A 16704-nucleotide genomic window follows, 5' to 3' on the forward strand; every position below is an offset into this window, starting at 1 on the left:
GTTCCTCCAGGGACCATATCATCTACTGGATTTGGGGGGCGGGGGGCGCCTGGAACTAAGCAGTGGCCCTGTGGGCATGTATAGCTATGGGGCTCCTGCGTGGATGCAGGACATTTATGCTTCCCCCTAATATATATATTTCTCTATACTCTACTTTTCCATCTTATCCTTAGTGCTACCACTATTTTGAAAGGATCAACAGTTCTAGGCAAAAGCTATCTACATATCCTCTGCCTTATACTGACTGGCTCAACATGTCCCCATCACATTTTGGGTCTGTGGCTCTTATTTATATGAGCAATTAAGGATGATTACTTTGGGCCTATTCCTGAAAGCCACTCTGAGAGCTGGAACAGTAAGACAATAGCATAGGTTTTCCTGGGAGGGTTGATCAGCTTAAAGTTTGTGTCTTTAGCTGTTCTTTTCACTCTGTTTCAAATGGAATGTTGAAGAACTTTGGATGCTAACTTTGCTGCCCAGTTTTCCAGGAAATTATCAGCACCTTAGGAAAAAAAAATCATTTGGAAATAGAATGGAAGCACCCTCTACTGCCTTTTATTGTGTTTCTAATGCAATGAAGGAAAGGCTTATCCTCCAACTCTTCCTTTCTTAGGATGTGGCTTTGCAGAGGTCAATTAGATGAACAGCCACTGGCAATCAAGCACTTTCTCTTTTTCCAACTTTCCTTGGAAGGAAACTTTTAGTGCAATATAAACATCCCCGAATCCCTGTAGTTAATCACAAAGAACTTTACTGAATAAAAAAGGCTTCCTCAAATATAAGGCTAAAAAAATTAACCCTCAAATAAGAAAGTATCATTCTGTCAGCCTGCAGATGTGGAGGATTTGGGGGCAGAATATCACTTTATCTTTTAAACGTAGGAAATTAGACTCACAAAAGAATTCCGCTCCTAAAGAGTTAAATTAACAGCTGGTATGGCCAAGTAAGTAGCTGGCTAATTAAAAAATAATAGACATTTCATCCTCATCTATGATCTGTAAGTGGGATAAACAATACATTAAGGAAAAGCTTAAAACCACACTAAATTGGGAGATATAGAAAATTTGTGAGATGAGAAAAATAATTTATATATAATATTGTGTATGTGTGTGTGTGTGTTTATATCCCTTGGAGTTAAAAAAAATCCCAAAAGGCATTAAGAAAAAAAAAACCCTTAGACTCAATAAAGAAAATAGTCACTGTGTGCATAAAATCTTCTTTCCCCTGAAAGCCATCCTGCAGACAACTAGGGCAAAACTCTCCAACTGGGATACCAAATCCCACCAATGCCTTATAGTAAGTTTCCAAATGTGCTCTGACATTTTCTCCTTGCTAATATGCAGGGAAATGTAAGATGGTGGCTTGGAGGAGACAGAAATGGTGGGACCTTGACCCAGACTGTGTGATGTGCCATTCTCTTTGTGGTGGAAGGCACCCAGGTTTGGGGGCCGGGGTGTGTATGAGGAGGATGGTGAAGAAGGAGGGTAAGCATTCTGTGGGCCCTTATCCCCTCCAAGCTTTCTGGGGACAGCCAGATAAGTGCCCCTAGATGGCTCATCCTCAAAACTTAGGGAAGCACAGTGGAAGTGTTCTACGGAAATAGTTGGTCTTTAACCAACAGGTCCTGTAGAAGACCCTGGAACAAGAAGATAATTTGGTCGGGGGGTTAAAAAAGGAAAAGACAAATATAAAGGGTAAATTTGGGGATTCATGAGGTAGAATCAATCAATAGATGCATGGTATTTATTGAACACTTACTGTGTGTGTGCCAAGCACTGGACTAAACACTTGGGAAAATACAATACAATAGAGCTGGCAGATGCGATCCCTGACCACTAGGAGCCTACAGTCTACCGGGGGGGAGATAGTTAAATGAATTGTAAATAAGGAAAATGGTAAAGAATAAGAATAAGGATATGTGCATAAGTGCTCTGGGGCCCTTGAATATTGAAGTGTTAAAGGGGTACACGGCCGAGTGCATGGTTGACACTGAGGGGGAGGGTGGATAGGGGAAATGAGGTCTTAATCAGGAAATGTCTCTTGGAGTTGTGGTTTTAGAAGGGTTTTGAAGGTGGGAAGAGTGATGAACTGTCATATATGATGGGAGAGGGAATACCAGGATGGAGAGAGGATATAGGCAAGGGGTTAGTGGTGGGGTACATGAAATTGAGGTAGAACATAGGTTGGCATTAGAAGAGAAGCAGTGTGGCAGAGAAGCAGCGTGGCTCAGTGAAAAAGAGCACGGGCTTTGGAGTCAGAGGTCATGGGTTCAAACCCCAGCTTCGCCAATTGTCAGCTGTGTGACTTTGGGCAAGTCACTTAACTTCTCTGTGCCTCAGTTACCTCATCTGTAAAATGGGGATTAAGACTGCGAGCCCCATGTGGGACAACCTGATCACCTTGTAACCTCCCCAGTGCTTAGAACAGTGCTTTGCACATAGTAAGCACTTAATAAATGACATTATTATTATTATTATTGTTATTAAGAGAAGAGTGTGTGGATTGAGAGGTAGTAAGAGGTAAGAGAGGCAAAGTAGAAGAGGGAGAAGTGATCGAGTGCATTAAAGCCGACGGTAAGGAGTTCCTATTTGATGCAGAGGCAGATGGGCAACCATTGGAGGTTTCTGAAGAGTAGGGGAATATGGACAGATTGGCTTTTCAGAAAAATGATATCAGCAGCAGAGTGAAGTATGGATTGGAACGAGGAGAGACAGAAGGTAGGGAGGTCAGTGAAAAGACTGTGATGCAGTAACCAAGGCAGAAAAAGATAACTGCTTGGATCAGTATGGTAGCAATTTGGATGGAGAGGAAAGGGAGCATTCTAGAGATGTTGTGAAGGCATAAACAGGATTTCGTGACAGACTGAATATGTGGGTTGAATGAGAGATGGGTCAAGGATAATGTAAAGGTTATGACCCTTTTTTCAATGGCATTTCTTAAGCGCTTACTATATTTCAAATACTGTCCTAAGTAATGGAGCCAGGAGCATAGTAAGCACTTGACAAATACCATAAGTACCATTATTATTACAAATTAAATAGGACAGACATAGTCCCTGTCTCACATGGGGCTCACAGTTTAAGTAGTAGGGAGAACAGGTTTGAATCCCCATTTCACAGTTGGGGGAACTGAGGCACAGAGAAGTTAAGCAACTTGCCCAAGGTCACACAGCTAGCAGCTGGCAGAGCTGGGATTAGAACCCAGTTCTCTGACTCTCAGACCCATTCTCTCTCCACTAAGCCATGTTGCTCCTCCTTGTGAGGAGGAGGATGGTGTCGACTAGAGTGATAGGAAAGACAGGGGGAGACTAGGGTTTACAAAGAAAGATGAGGAGTTCTGTTTTGGACACATCAAGTCTGAGGTGTCAGTGGAACGTCCAAGTAGAGATGTCCTGAAGACAGGAGGAAATGTGAGAATGCAGAGGAGAGATGTCAGGGCTGGCGAGGTAGATCTGGGAATCCTCTGCTGGAGATGATAGTTGAAACTGTGGAAGCGAATGAAAGAGTTCTCCAAGGGAGTGGGTGTAGATGGAGAATTGAACAGATCCTAGAACTGAGCCTTGAGGGAACCCCACAGTTGGGAGTGGGAGTCAGAGAAGAAACCAGGAAAAGAGTCTGAGAATGAGTGGCCAGAGAGATAGGAGAGGACAGAGTGGGTGAAGCCACGGTTAGATAATGTTCCCAGGAGAAGGGGATGGTCTATAATGTCAAAGGTAGCAGAAAGGGCGAGGAGGATTGGGACAGAGGAGAAGCCATTGGGTTTGGCAAGAAGGGGTCGTTGATGACCTTAGAGAGGGCAGTTTCTGTGTAGTGAAGGGGGCAGATTGCAGGAGGTCAAGGAGTTGGAGGACAGGAAGTGGAGGCAGTAAGTATAGATAATTTACTCAAGGAGTTTGGAAAGGAATGGTAGGATGACAGAACTGAAAAATCCAGAGGCACTTCATGGTGGGGTAATAGCTCTGGTGGATGGACAACAATTGAAGACTGTATCACCAAGAAGGGGATGGAGTTAAGTTCAGGTCAAAAGGCGATCAAGAGTTGACGATTATTTGGAATCATGCAGATGGACAATCTGGATCATTGAATAAAAAAGAAATGTAAAGGGAGTGTACCCCAGAGAGGATGTTTTCTTTTGTTTCAAATGGTATTTGTTAAGTGCTTACTCTGTGCCAGGCACAGCACTAAGTGCTGGGGTAGATACAAGCTTAACAGGTTAGACACAGTCCCTTTCCCACACGGGGCTCTCAAAATTAATCCCCAATGTACAGATGAGGTAACTGAAGCACAAAGAAGTTAAGTGGCTTGCCCAAGGTCACACAGCAAACACGTAGTAGAGCTGGGATTAGAACCCATGTCTACTGACTACCCGGCCCGTGCTCTCTCAAGCTGCACTCATGCTGCTTCTCAAGAGTTAAGGTATTGTTGTCCTGTTATCCAGATTTGTTTCCTGCCCAGTCCAAAATCAGCAGAAAATTGTCCACTCTCCAATTGCTCTGGCTGTGTAGAGCTGGTTTGAGATGGAGAGCTAGGAGTTTTGATTTGTATTACCAGAGAAGTGGGGAAAGCACAGCCCCTTGGGACCTCAATAGTTACCCGCCAAAGCCTAGAAAGTACAGAGCAGGGAGGAGACCTCCACTGGAGGGATACATGCCTGTTAACCTTTTCTAATCAAAAACTTAAATATGCCAGAACTTGAAAATAAACATGTACCCACGCATTCAAGCCATGAGCCAGCTCCCTGATTCCTCCTAGGCAGAATGACTAGTTCAACCTATCAAAAAGTGGAGGGGAGATCTGGCAATTATCCAGGGAATATTTGGCCTGTGAGAACAGTTTCTTGCTGGAAAGTCACACTGCAATTCCTCCTGAGAGAGATCTATCACGTTAGGAAGATCTAAGAAATATAGCCCATACCTGCAGAAGGGCTCCAACTTGTATTTGGCATAGTCTGATTTGAGAAATACATTTTCATCCTGCTGTAGTTCTTTTTTAATGGTTAAGTGCTTACTATGTGCCAAGCACCGAACTAAGCACCGAGAGTCCCGGATGCTGAATGTCTAAAGTGGTGATATCTTACTCGTATGTGACCCGTTCTCCTATTGTGTACAGGCTTATCATCGGATACTGATTTGGGCCCTTCTCTGCCCCCTACCCTCTTCCCCCAAGTGTAAAATCTTCTGAGTGAGTGAACTCATTCCGAACCAAACAAACTTTTGGGTGTTTCTCCCAGTTGCACGCCTAGGCAGGAGGATCCTGAAGTTTCCTGGCTATTTTGAGTCAAGCCCAATCCAGCCAAGAAGCACATAACCTGTTCCAGGAATCAAAGCTCAGTGGTATGTTCATTTGAACTTTGAGGAGGGATGGAAAAGCCTGAGAATCAAGGCAGCACACCTAAAGCTCCTTTGCACCTTATGAATTTCCCCGAATTTCCCTGCCATTTCAATTTCTCACCAGTATGCTACTCTGGATCAGGCATTTTTTTTTTCTGGAATGTCCCTCCTGCTGTTCCCCTTTCCTCTCCATCTGATGGCTCAAGCTTCCAGTTTCTACCTCAATGGGAAAAGCAGACATTTCCCACCTCTTCCTCTGCCCCTTTCCCTTCTCCGTTCTGGAGACAATCGATGGCTCCCCCTCTGAAATTTGGGATTAATACTGATCCCAGCTCAGTTTAAAATCATACATGAAGCACATCTCGAGGACAATCCTATCATTTTGAAGGCAATGAGCCTAAATCAGAAAGCTTTCTAGGATAATAGCTGGCAGAAACTTTCTTTGAAAAGGACGATTTCATTAGTCTGTAAAACCAGTTAGATCAGATTTTATTCTTACCATCAGAGCCGCCAGCACGTTGACTGCGAAAAGACAAAATTGCCCTTGTGTTATGAAAAAGTTGCATAAAACTAGGGGTTTCAGCATGAGTGGCTTGATGGCCAAAGCCTTGGATGGGCTCAATGCTGAGGTTTCCAACTGGCATACTCTATCCATGGTCAGGCATCCTCTCAGCAAACAGTTAGTAGCCATAAACTACCCATCCCTAACCTCCCAGGTGTTTGGGCTTGGAAAGCTCAGAGAATTCTCTGGATCTTCTACCAGGTCTGAGTGCACGTCAAGTCATTGTCTGCACAATCCCAAAGTAAATGTGTTAGTTCTGGCCCACTCCCTTTTAGGAAGAGATTTCTGAGTTACTCTGAGGGGGCTCCCGAGAGCTCTGGACTGAAATTGATCATTCAATCATATGTATTGAGCGCTTACTGAGTGCAGAGCAATTAGGAATCTCTTCCTCCAGTACACCCTCTGGAAAGACTCAGGTTCTGCAACAGTGAGGTCTTCTGAACCTGCTAGCAGACTCCTATAGAGGCTGTGGGTCCTCCATGCTTACCCTCTTCCCCACCCAAGGCACTGGGATCTAGAATGCAGACTAGACTGAGGGGCCCGAAACTGGGAGGTACCTGCCTGATGTTGCAGGGACCAATTACCCCTTCGATGTTTTTCAACAGCAGCCCCTGACTCAGTGAAACCTCTAGAGGTGATCTTTTAGACACTCCTCTCTTCTAGGAAGGAGAGGTCATATTCTCATCCCCACCTGTGCTACCTGTGTCCTCACACTGGGCCATACATTCTCTTTTATTCTTTTTTTTCATCCAACTAGACGCCATACACATTTTAAGGATCCTTTCCCTTAGCCAAAGGATCACAATAATCTGAGTGGATCTTTAGGGTTAAGGGCTTAGCTCGGTTTGGCTTAGCCCTGTCATTATTTGAAATATAAAACTCTTTGGTTACTGGGGTGAAACATAAACTGGGACCATCGGCTCTGGATGGACAGGGGACTTTTAACAACCACACGGTTTTATGCCGGTGAAGATCTTTCTTGGTACCAGGGCCCAACAGGAAATCACTGGTGGAAGTTAGAGGTCTCATAGTACCTGTGGGAAAGAAATCACAGAACCTTCCTCCCTCTTTTCTGGGTCCATCTCTCGCCACCTTAATGAAACACGTGGCCCAGACTGACTCTGACACCGAAATCTATTCACTGGCAGAGGAAAGTTGCCAGTGGGAGCCTAGTGCTTCATCTGCCATCACGGGATGGACCCCAAGGAAGGAGTTGAGGGAGGCAACCAACTTAAACTCAGTAGTGGCCAAGTTCAGATGGCATCATTTCATGCCAAACCTATCATGGCATTTCCTTCTATGTATGCCACAGACAGCAGCTTCCATAAATGATCTGCCTTGTCCACCATACTGTTCTCCCAAACTCCCTCACTTTCGATCAGAGGATATTACTTTAGGCCAGGAAATTTTCCACTCCAACATCACATGGAGCCAACCAGAATGGGGAACAGTGTCACTAGGAAGAAGGCAGCCACTGGGTCCCTCTCTGGCCGGGGATCCTTCTCTCCCAAGAAGGCATTAAGGGTAGAACCAGCCTGAATGTGATCTACTGGTGAATCATTCCCATCGTCATTTTCCAGAACCCAGTGCAATACTTCTGAGTCTATTGTTGCCCTGCTCTTTCTTTCATGGATGGTCCCTGGGTCAGTTCCTTTTCTTTGATGGCAATAATGACAAATATAAATGTTTCCAGTGAGACTATAGTAGTCTTGTGTGGAAAGTAAGCACTTGTGACAACTTGATTTGGTCAGGTCCACACAAAAGTGGAGAAGTTTCCGTTATCTTGTGAATTTGAGCAGCCAAATGGCCCATAGTTGATTTGCCCAAAGGTTTTATCATAAATTATTCAAGCAGCTGCCAATACTCCACTTCCCTTTGCTGGACACCCCAGGCCCTCTAATTCCTCAGCTTGCAATTTAATTGGAGTACATTTGACCAAAATTACTGACTTTCTCCATCTTATCATCTGGTTTCGGCACAGCAGTATCACGTAAACTGCCCAGACAGAAGAATGTATTGCTAAATATATTCACATCACGATAAAGAAAAAAGCCTAGTTCGGTTCAAATTTAATCGTTAGGAAACTGAGCTACCACCTAAGATGGACTTTCCACTTCTGAAAAAAAATCACAGGATTAATACTGCTAGAGTTCCTACCGAGAAATAAAGTGCATTTTGGGCAAGGATTCCTAATGACTTCATCCTCTGAGCATGAAGATATCGTTTGCTTCAAACACTTAATTTAAGTCCACATACATAGAAAAATAAAGCAATTACTCTTTATACAAGAATGAACACTGGTGCCATTGAGGACTATCTCTAGAGAAAGAAGGGAATCTGACAATTTCTGAATATTGCTATGCAATGTATCAAGCTTTTCTCTTATGCACAGTACAGTATTTGACACATGAAAACCCTCAACTATGTGTACAGGCTTATTTGCATTTTACTGAAGTGAGCAAGGCCGTCTCCTGAATCATTAGCGAGGGAGTTAGGGTGCCTAGATTCTGTTCCCCACTCCATTACTGGTACCCAGTGTTTTCTTGAGCAATGCCAGGCTTACAATTGAAGCATTAGGGTAACTGCATAAATATCCCAATTCCCAATCATCAAAGCCTAAGAAATTGATTTTTTTTTAAAGAAAGGGGGGCTTCAAATCTTTTGGGTCCCATCCCCACAAAGTCCCCAAACTAGCCCTAGACTTGACACAACTCCCCTAAACTACATTTACCAGGTGAGGATACTGAGGCACAGATTGGCTAATATGCTTGCAACAAGTGAAATAAATGCAGGAAAGTATTCTCAGCTCCTTGGGAGAAGAGTACTCTACAAACAGAAGAGGCATTAGTAAAATTCAATTCATTTCAGGAAAATGAATCCAAATTAATGTGTACTCTCCCAAGCTCTTAGTACAGTGCTTTGAACATAGTAGGCATTAAATAAATAGAATTGGTTGATTGCTTGATTGATTATAAAGTTGCTTACAAGTCTAACCCTTAGGTAAAATCCAAACCACTTTCAAAAGGCCACTTCCTAGAGATTTACCATACTCCAGGGGATTTATTTGACCTAGTCTCTGGGTCATCTAAAAAAAAAAAGAAACACCAACCCCCAACTCCAGCAAAAACAGAAGAATTTGAAAACATTCTGATTAAATTATCAGAAGTAAAGCACTTTATGCTTTTTTTGCTTTATGCTTTATGTTTTTTTAACTTTAATTTTCCTCATAAACTTAAGCAATGCTGAAATGCGTACTTTTGTTTGACGAGTTTACCCCATGTTATGTCTATTAACTTTTAAGGGACAGTTACTGTTAGCAGTCTCTCACCCTGATTGAAAAGACTAGCCCGTCAATTTCATTCACCTCCCCCTTAAAGACAAGGCTCAAAGCCGAACCCTCAAGCCCTGGACAGAAGCAAAATTATCTTCCAGCAAGCAATGACTACCCTTGGCACACCCAACTTTTCCATGGGGTAGGGTTGGAAGGTTAAATAACAATTTCTGGTTGGATAAACATTTCTGCTTTCCAATTTTTCAAAAGTTTTGTCTTTGCTACAGTGAACCCTGAGGGATGAGATGACTGTTTGAGCACAGAGATGGTGCTATTTATCCCTCTACATTGGTTATAAACATCCTATGGCCTGCAAATTTGGATACCTGTGAGGAAATGAGGCCAACCACCATAAAGGGGAAAGAAACTGCCAAAGCCCAGCTGGATCCCTTGGCTAGAAGGGCAGAGCTGCCACCCTTGCCTGATGCTGTTTTTTCTGAGCAGACTCCTGTCTACATTTCATGGTCAATTTGTCTGTCTCTTCAAGCCAATGGCTACCTGCGTGCCTGACCAATAGGTTCTACAGAGTGAAATTGCTGGCTCGGAGGTGGAAGTGAAGGCTGCAAAGTACCCTCAGCCCTCAAAAATCAAATAAAGATTAAATGAAACTATGAAAAATGAGTAAGTAGTAATATTTCCCAATTTAATACACGTCAGCACATTAAAATGTCTAAGTGTACCCAGGTTAATAAAATATCACAGATAATCGTTCTCTTTCTTAATACGGTACTCAGGGTCTTGCAGGGCTACGAGGGTAAGTGCTCTTCATTGACATTTAGCATGCTGAGGTTTTAATCCCAACCCTATTAAGGCCGCTGGTGCTTGACCTGAGTTAGAGTTCTTATCTCAGTCCCTTTCTCTCACCAGGGACAGATAAGAATTACATGGAACTGTCCCTGGAGGCTAGATATGTCTGGAAATAGCTATTCCAGTTAAATTTAGAAAAGTATATTTGATATATTTTTAGCAATTATAATCTGTACAGACATGTGCTGAGACTTAATGATTAACCTTCTTTCTAGTTCAACCCAGAAGTGCAGTGGAATATAAATCGAAATCTTCTAATATACCTTGTTCAGTAACAAGAAGTTTCTGTTTCTCCAGGCTCCCATCCTCTCCCCCTCAAATGGAAGTTGCTGCCCAATCCTTTCTGGGGAGGTCTGCTTGGCCACAATTTTCCTGCATATACCAGCTAGCCTCGGTCCCTTCAGCCAAAACAAAGCAGAGGGCTGAGGCGATTATCCAGAGAATGCAGGAAAAATAACCCTGGATTATCCAAGTAAATCAAGCAAAAACATGGGATGAGAGGGTGAAAGGGAGGAGCTCCCGAATGAGCCAGAAAATGGTCTGATCCTTTGGCTCCTCTTTGGCTGTGAAAACCTGGCTGTAGATGCCCCTTACGCTCAGTGGCCATCGAAGCAAACAGCAGAGCCTCAGAGGCCCCCCATATGCTTCTCCAAGGGTCAGCCAGTAGGAGGTGCCTCGTAGCAGGATATCTAACAACTAAAGGACATATCCACTCGCCCCGATTCCGAGTCTCCAAAACCTATTTCTGCCTGAACTACCCATATAGTTAAGGAAGAAGCCAGACAATCAGCATGTATTTATTAAGCGACCAAAATATGTACAGAACTGTATAAGGCAAATGGGGTGCTTTTTAAGGAAGAGACATTATTTCCCTTCTTCTCAAGGGTGGGTCCCGTACACTCTTAGGAAGGTCGAAGGGTCCAGTCATAGACATATTGCAAGGGGGCGAAGCCGGGCGGGGGGTGGGTGCAGTCTCAGATGTCCTTAGCCCTGAGACTGCTGGCAGACCGGGGTAGGGGTGGCGGGCAGTAGGGTGATGGGAGGGGGACAAGAGTGGTAGTTATGGCATTACTACATGGGGCCCTACTCGGGGCACAAGTCCATATGCACCCACTGGGACTGCAATCTCAGTAACATCCAGGGAAAGTTGAAGTGGAAAGAATTGGTGGAGGGGAGTGGGATCTGGGCATGTTTATAAATCAGGTGGGGTGGAGTCGGGCCTGGATAAAAGATTCTCAGATGGCATGTGACAATGTCTCCTTGTTCCACCTGGGCTTTAATTTCAGCCCATGAAGGAGTCTGACACCTAATTAAGTGGGGTCTGGATTGGAATTAGCCATTTCAAATTCACAAAATAACTACCAATGCTCCCCTTCACTCTACTATGTAGATCTGGCCTATGGGAAAGAAACAGTTCTTATAATGTTCTCCTACCATATTTCTTAATAAACCCTCAGTCAAGAATCTCTAAGCAATCTGCAAACCTGGGTCCCCAAATGCACAGCAGCAGAGATGCCAATCGGATCTAATTTCTCCCAAACCCTCGTTTTCTTTTAATAAGCAGTAAGTGAAAGGATCTCCTTGTAAAACCATTATTGCCACTCCAAAGGCTGACCAGAAAGCAGTGTTATATGAGTGGTACAATGTACCCAAACTCATCTCTTTGTAAAGCTCAGCAACAGCCTTCAGCGAAAATGGCAAATTGGTCCCACTTCTGGGTCTCTCCATTAAAACACAATGAGCCCACGCTCTTACCGCTGTGCTTCCACACAAAATGGATTTTGAAGCCAATGGCATTACTATGCAAGAGTATGTGATACTGAAAATAACGGTCCAACCTGTAACTTGGAGAGAGCGATATTTTATTTTCTCACACTTTTCCAGAGAATATGGGAATTTTCAGTTGTCTTCTTTTCACTTCATAATTGCTACTTCACACAGTCAACCCCCAGTAGTTGAGAGCCATTGCAAGTAAATCCATTAGTATAAATGAAAACATGTTATCCACAATCTTCAAATTAATTTAAAACACAAATGCCTTTGAATATTCACAAATTAAAACTGATGTTGAAAGATGATATGGGTTGCCACATGGAGCGAGGACAGTGGGAGATCCCTTATCCTGGTACTGGCAGATCACAAATGCAAATTTGGAATTAGCCCTTTATTAAGCAAGATAAATGCATTGAAAGTGGATCCTCTGGACTGTTTTAAATAATGCACACTGAAATGCATGTTGAATAGAAATAAAAATAGAATAAACTCTCAGGGAAGTGGACAGATGTTGCATCTGTAGTATTTGATCAAATAAATAGGCCATGGACTCCTCCTGAGTAAACTGGTTTCATGGAAAGCCCTCTAGACCTCAACCTCCTCCTCTGGGCTATACATTCCTTGTGGGCAGGGAACGTGTCTACCAACTCTGTTGCACTGTACTCTCCCAAGCACTTAGTACCATGAGCTCTGCACACAGTAAGTGCTCAGTAAGTATGATTGACTGAAAATTCCCACAGGGCTATACCAGAGAATATGGTCCTATACTGTTTCAGTTTTCCACAAAAGAATATAATTTCATTTTGGTGAAGATGTCAAAGAAAAAGAATCAATGAGATTCGAAAACCAGTTAAAAATAATATAACTGAACTCTACAATGCACAAAGGCTTTTAAGAAACTAGACCTCTCTGAATATAAAATTGCTAGAAAGGTACTTGGAATCACCAACAGACAAAAATGGTCAGGGCTTTAATTTCAGGTCATGGGCTTGTGCCAAAATGTATTTTCTATAATGACATCTTGGGGAAAGGATCTTCCTAAAGTCACAAGTCTTGTCCCAGTAAGTTTTTTAAAAAGAAAAAACTGTCCAAGAACCACCAATTGAGATTTCCAGGTAAACTGTCATACAAAGTTTGACAATGGAAGAAACTTCCAATGAGGAACAGTAAATCACATTTGCTTTTCTACATGCAGGTCCAACTTTTATTCTTAGTTTTGGCATGCACGCTTGCCTTCTACTAAACTGTCTCTACTAACTGGTAGGGAAACTTGATATTTACTCTAGCTTGATTTAAAAGACCATCTGCTAGCAGAATCAATGCTTATGTTATGCCCAACAAATAGGTGACCTGTTTGTTAAATGTCCGATCAAATGCACCTCAGATTTCACATGCCTTCTATCAGAATCGTTGTAGGTGTTGGTATCATGTTTGGTATAATATATGTAGGTGTTGGTAGAGTGTAGCAAACAAGTCGAGGTTCCACAGACACTTGAGTGTTGCCATTTCTATTCCTTATTTTGTCTTAATGTTCGCCCCCCACCCTTTGACTTTCTATCAGAAGCTTCTTATTATTAGGAAGATGAGCATTATATTTCCTTACCAGAATCATTCCTTGGGAGGAAAAAAAAAAAGGTGTGTAGACATCATCCATTGACGTTGTATAGGAAAGCTGATTTGAGAACAAAATTCATATTGAATTCATTTCATTGCCTCTGAATCATTTTCCCCAAGGAAGTTTAAACCCAGACTTTCTAAAAAAAAGTGTATTTGATTTTTGTCCCAATTCATTAAATTCCACCCCCATAAAAAACCTACAGATTCTGAGTGGTTAAGAGATGTTTTAAGACGTACAATTATCTATAACAGGACTTACTGTACTTATTGAAGAGTTTTATGACATTATTTCCAATCCGCTCTAGTTACAGCTTTATTTCAAAAGAAAATTAAATAATCACCTTTTCTCTGGTGAGCTGTTTTATGTTTATTTCTTTCATTTATCTGAATCCCAAATCTTACCTCCTTTTCTCAGTGGCCTTTTTGTTCTTGCAGATTCATTTAGAGGTCAGCTTGTTTGACCTCTAAAAACCACTCAGATTTTTGTAGGAAATGAAAAGTTATAAACTGCTGTGATATGCACTAAAACTACTGGAGTACTGCTCAATATTCCCTGAACATAATAGACAAGTTATATCCAGATGATATAGCTATTGCATTTCCAGCACTATAACCTTCCACCCAAAAATACACATCCTGCAGTTATTCCGGTGACTTATTTTTTTTCCAAGATCAACTAATAAACCTAACGGCACAGTGCTTCAGTTTTAACACGATAGCCCCTTGCATGAACGGTCACAATGTGTCTCTCTTCTTGGTGTACAAAACAGTTTCTGTGCAAGAATTAAATAAACCTTTCCTCAAGAAGAAGGATTTCAGGTTCTGTTCAAAATGACTGAAAATGAATGATACTAGTTACAAAGAGTTTTAGAATGTATTAATTGTTTCTTGGCAAATCCCCAGGATCCTGAAGGATATACTGTATTTTAAAGGTCAGAAAGATAAATGTGTGTGTGTGGTGGGGAAGGGGGTGGGGAGGGGAGAGGAGAGGGAAGACATGGGAAGAAAAAATGGGAGGGAAATGGGGTGGAGGGGGAAGAAAGATGTTAATACTCATATTTGACCATGACTGATGAGAAACTACTGACTGTTTCCTTAAATGACTAATTCTTACCATTTTGAGTCTCTAGCAGTCTTGGGACTGCACGCACCTCTTCTCCCCTCTCTCCAGCAGTCCTGGAAGGACAGCCTGAAAAATATTTTGAAATAAAAGTACACAAATAATCTCACCACAATGACTGCCAATGCAAAAATGCTTCTGTACAACACTCATGCAAACTGGACCTAATCTTCAATGGTAAAATCAGATACATGCAAATTATTCTAATCACACGTGCTTCTGGATAGGGCTTCTCCGTGCCTCAGCAGTCTATAGGCTTAAATATAGGACAAAGGAATCCCTGATACCTGGATTTGCAAAGCCCCGAGCTATACTTGGTGCTCTGCACACCTTTGAATTCTACCATACCTAATGGTGTACCCACTTAAAAATCAGACAAGTTGACAAAAATAGATCGCTTTCTGGAGGCTGAAAAGGCAGTTCATTGTTCCCAGACATACTACAAGCTGTATATTTGCAATCAAGACAGCCGAATAAGAGTCACTCTTCCATCATGTAATGGCTCAGAGTGGATATTTTTGGAAATGGCACTGCATTACATAACCTTCCAAAAAAAAAATCCTACACGAGATTAAAAAAAGGATAACCATCATTACACCCCTTTACCTAACCAAATAAGCATGATCTTAACTGGCACCGTGAACCCCCCCACCCTTAATTTACCACGTTCAATCACGATAAGGTTCTTTTGTTAGTTACCATCAGTTACGATACATGAAACTAAAAGTTCTCTGCAAAGGTTCCATATACATATACTGAGTACACCTATGTCTTCATTCATTCATTCAATCGTATTTATTGGGCGCTTACTGTGGGCAAAGCACTGGACTAAGCGCTCGGGAGAGTACAATGTAACAACAAACAGACACATTCCCTGCCCACGACGAGCTCATAGTAGTTATTGTACAGGGGCAATTTCAGGTTTACTACTCCTGCAAAGAAAAAAAGAAACCTGACATGCAATTTCTCATTTAAAAAAAACCCCAAACACCAACAACAAATTCAACAAGCCCAAAGTTTAAGTGCTGTACAAGAAATGCAGAAAACTGCTGCAAGAATGAATGCTCTAAAAATACCCCCGGCAGCTACCTAGGAAGAAGAATTCAGTGTCGGGTTGGAGTGGACTAGATTCGCTTAAAAAAGGCAAAAGAACCCGAAACCTGGGTGCCTGCAAGCCCAGAAAGTGCATTCAATGTGGGCGAGACATTCTATAGTAGTGCTCTGAAAATAAAAAAACCCGGGGGGGAACACCGATCTTTTAAAAAAAGAATTCATATCTCCCTCTCAAGTTGTGCATTTTAGAAAAATCCCAAGTTAAATTCCAACATTAAAGCAGCACGACCAAAATGCCATAATTTGGGTTTTGATTTTTGGGTTGTTTTTTTTTTAAAGATAGGCTTCGGCTTTTCCCAAATGCTCAGGAAAAGCTGTGAATGCTGCGGGACTAGCAGAGTACAGCTAAGGGCAAGAGAAAGAAACCAACACAAAGAGAGAAAAGCTCTTTAAGGCTGTGGATTTGAATTGCATATACTTACAGACAAAAGCCCCTTGCTCCCTGTTCACTTTCTGTCCTCTCTACACCTGAAACACAAATGTGGATGGAAAAAGGGCATCATGCTAGAAAGGCAGTTCATGGGGAGTGGGGGGGGAGTGGGGTGGGGGGGAGGGAGGAGGTTTAAAAAAAAGCCCCAAAAAGAGACCAGGAAGAAGTGCAGCCTTGGAAAAAGAAGGGAAAGTCAGTCTCTCTCTCTCTCTTCCTTCCCCCCTCCTCCCCACACCCCTCTCTCTCTCCTCCTCTTCCCCCCTCCCCACTCTTTCTCCCGCCCCACTTTCTCTCCCGGGTTGGGTTTGCGTTGCCTGTGCTGGTTCTATTGAACAATGAGCTAATTCTGATGGGGGCTGGCCTGGAGCCAGCACCTCCGCTTTGCTGCTGCTGCTGCCGCTGCCTCTGCGGAGCCAGACTGCTTACTCTGCAATAATCTGCAACTCCGAGCACCGCCCCCCCTCTCCCCCCGCAATGTCTGGCAACCCGACCAAGCCCGGCTCCGGGCCCAGACACAGTGCCGGCGCCGACAGATCTCTTCTACCTTCCCCCGTTCCCTTTTTCCCTCTTTACCCCTTCCCTTTCCATTCCCCCCCCCCCCCATCCTTCCCCCGATTCCTTT

At 42.9% G+C, this 16704-nt stretch overlaps 1 long non-coding RNA gene across 1 annotated transcript in view; it reads right to left on the minus strand.

The window, feature by feature from the left end:
* Positions 1 to 16221, minus strand: part of LOC119948846 — a 38709-nt gene extending 22488 nt beyond the window's left edge. Inside the window, exons 1-2 of the long non-coding RNA XR_005457049.1 lie at positions 16075 to 16221; positions 14534 to 14608 (exon numbers count right to left, since the gene is read on the minus strand). This is a non-coding gene — a long non-coding RNA (uncharacterized LOC119948846). The remainder of the gene's footprint in view (positions 1 to 14533; positions 14609 to 16074) is intronic.
* Between the last annotated feature and the right edge of the window lie 483 nt (positions 16222 to 16704).

The sequence above is a fragment of the Tachyglossus aculeatus genome, chromosome X3 (assembly GCF_015852505.1).
Source record: "Tachyglossus aculeatus isolate mTacAcu1 chromosome X3, mTacAcu1.pri, whole genome shotgun sequence".
Lineage (NCBI taxonomy): Eukaryota > Metazoa > Chordata > Mammalia > Monotremata > Tachyglossidae > Tachyglossus > Tachyglossus aculeatus.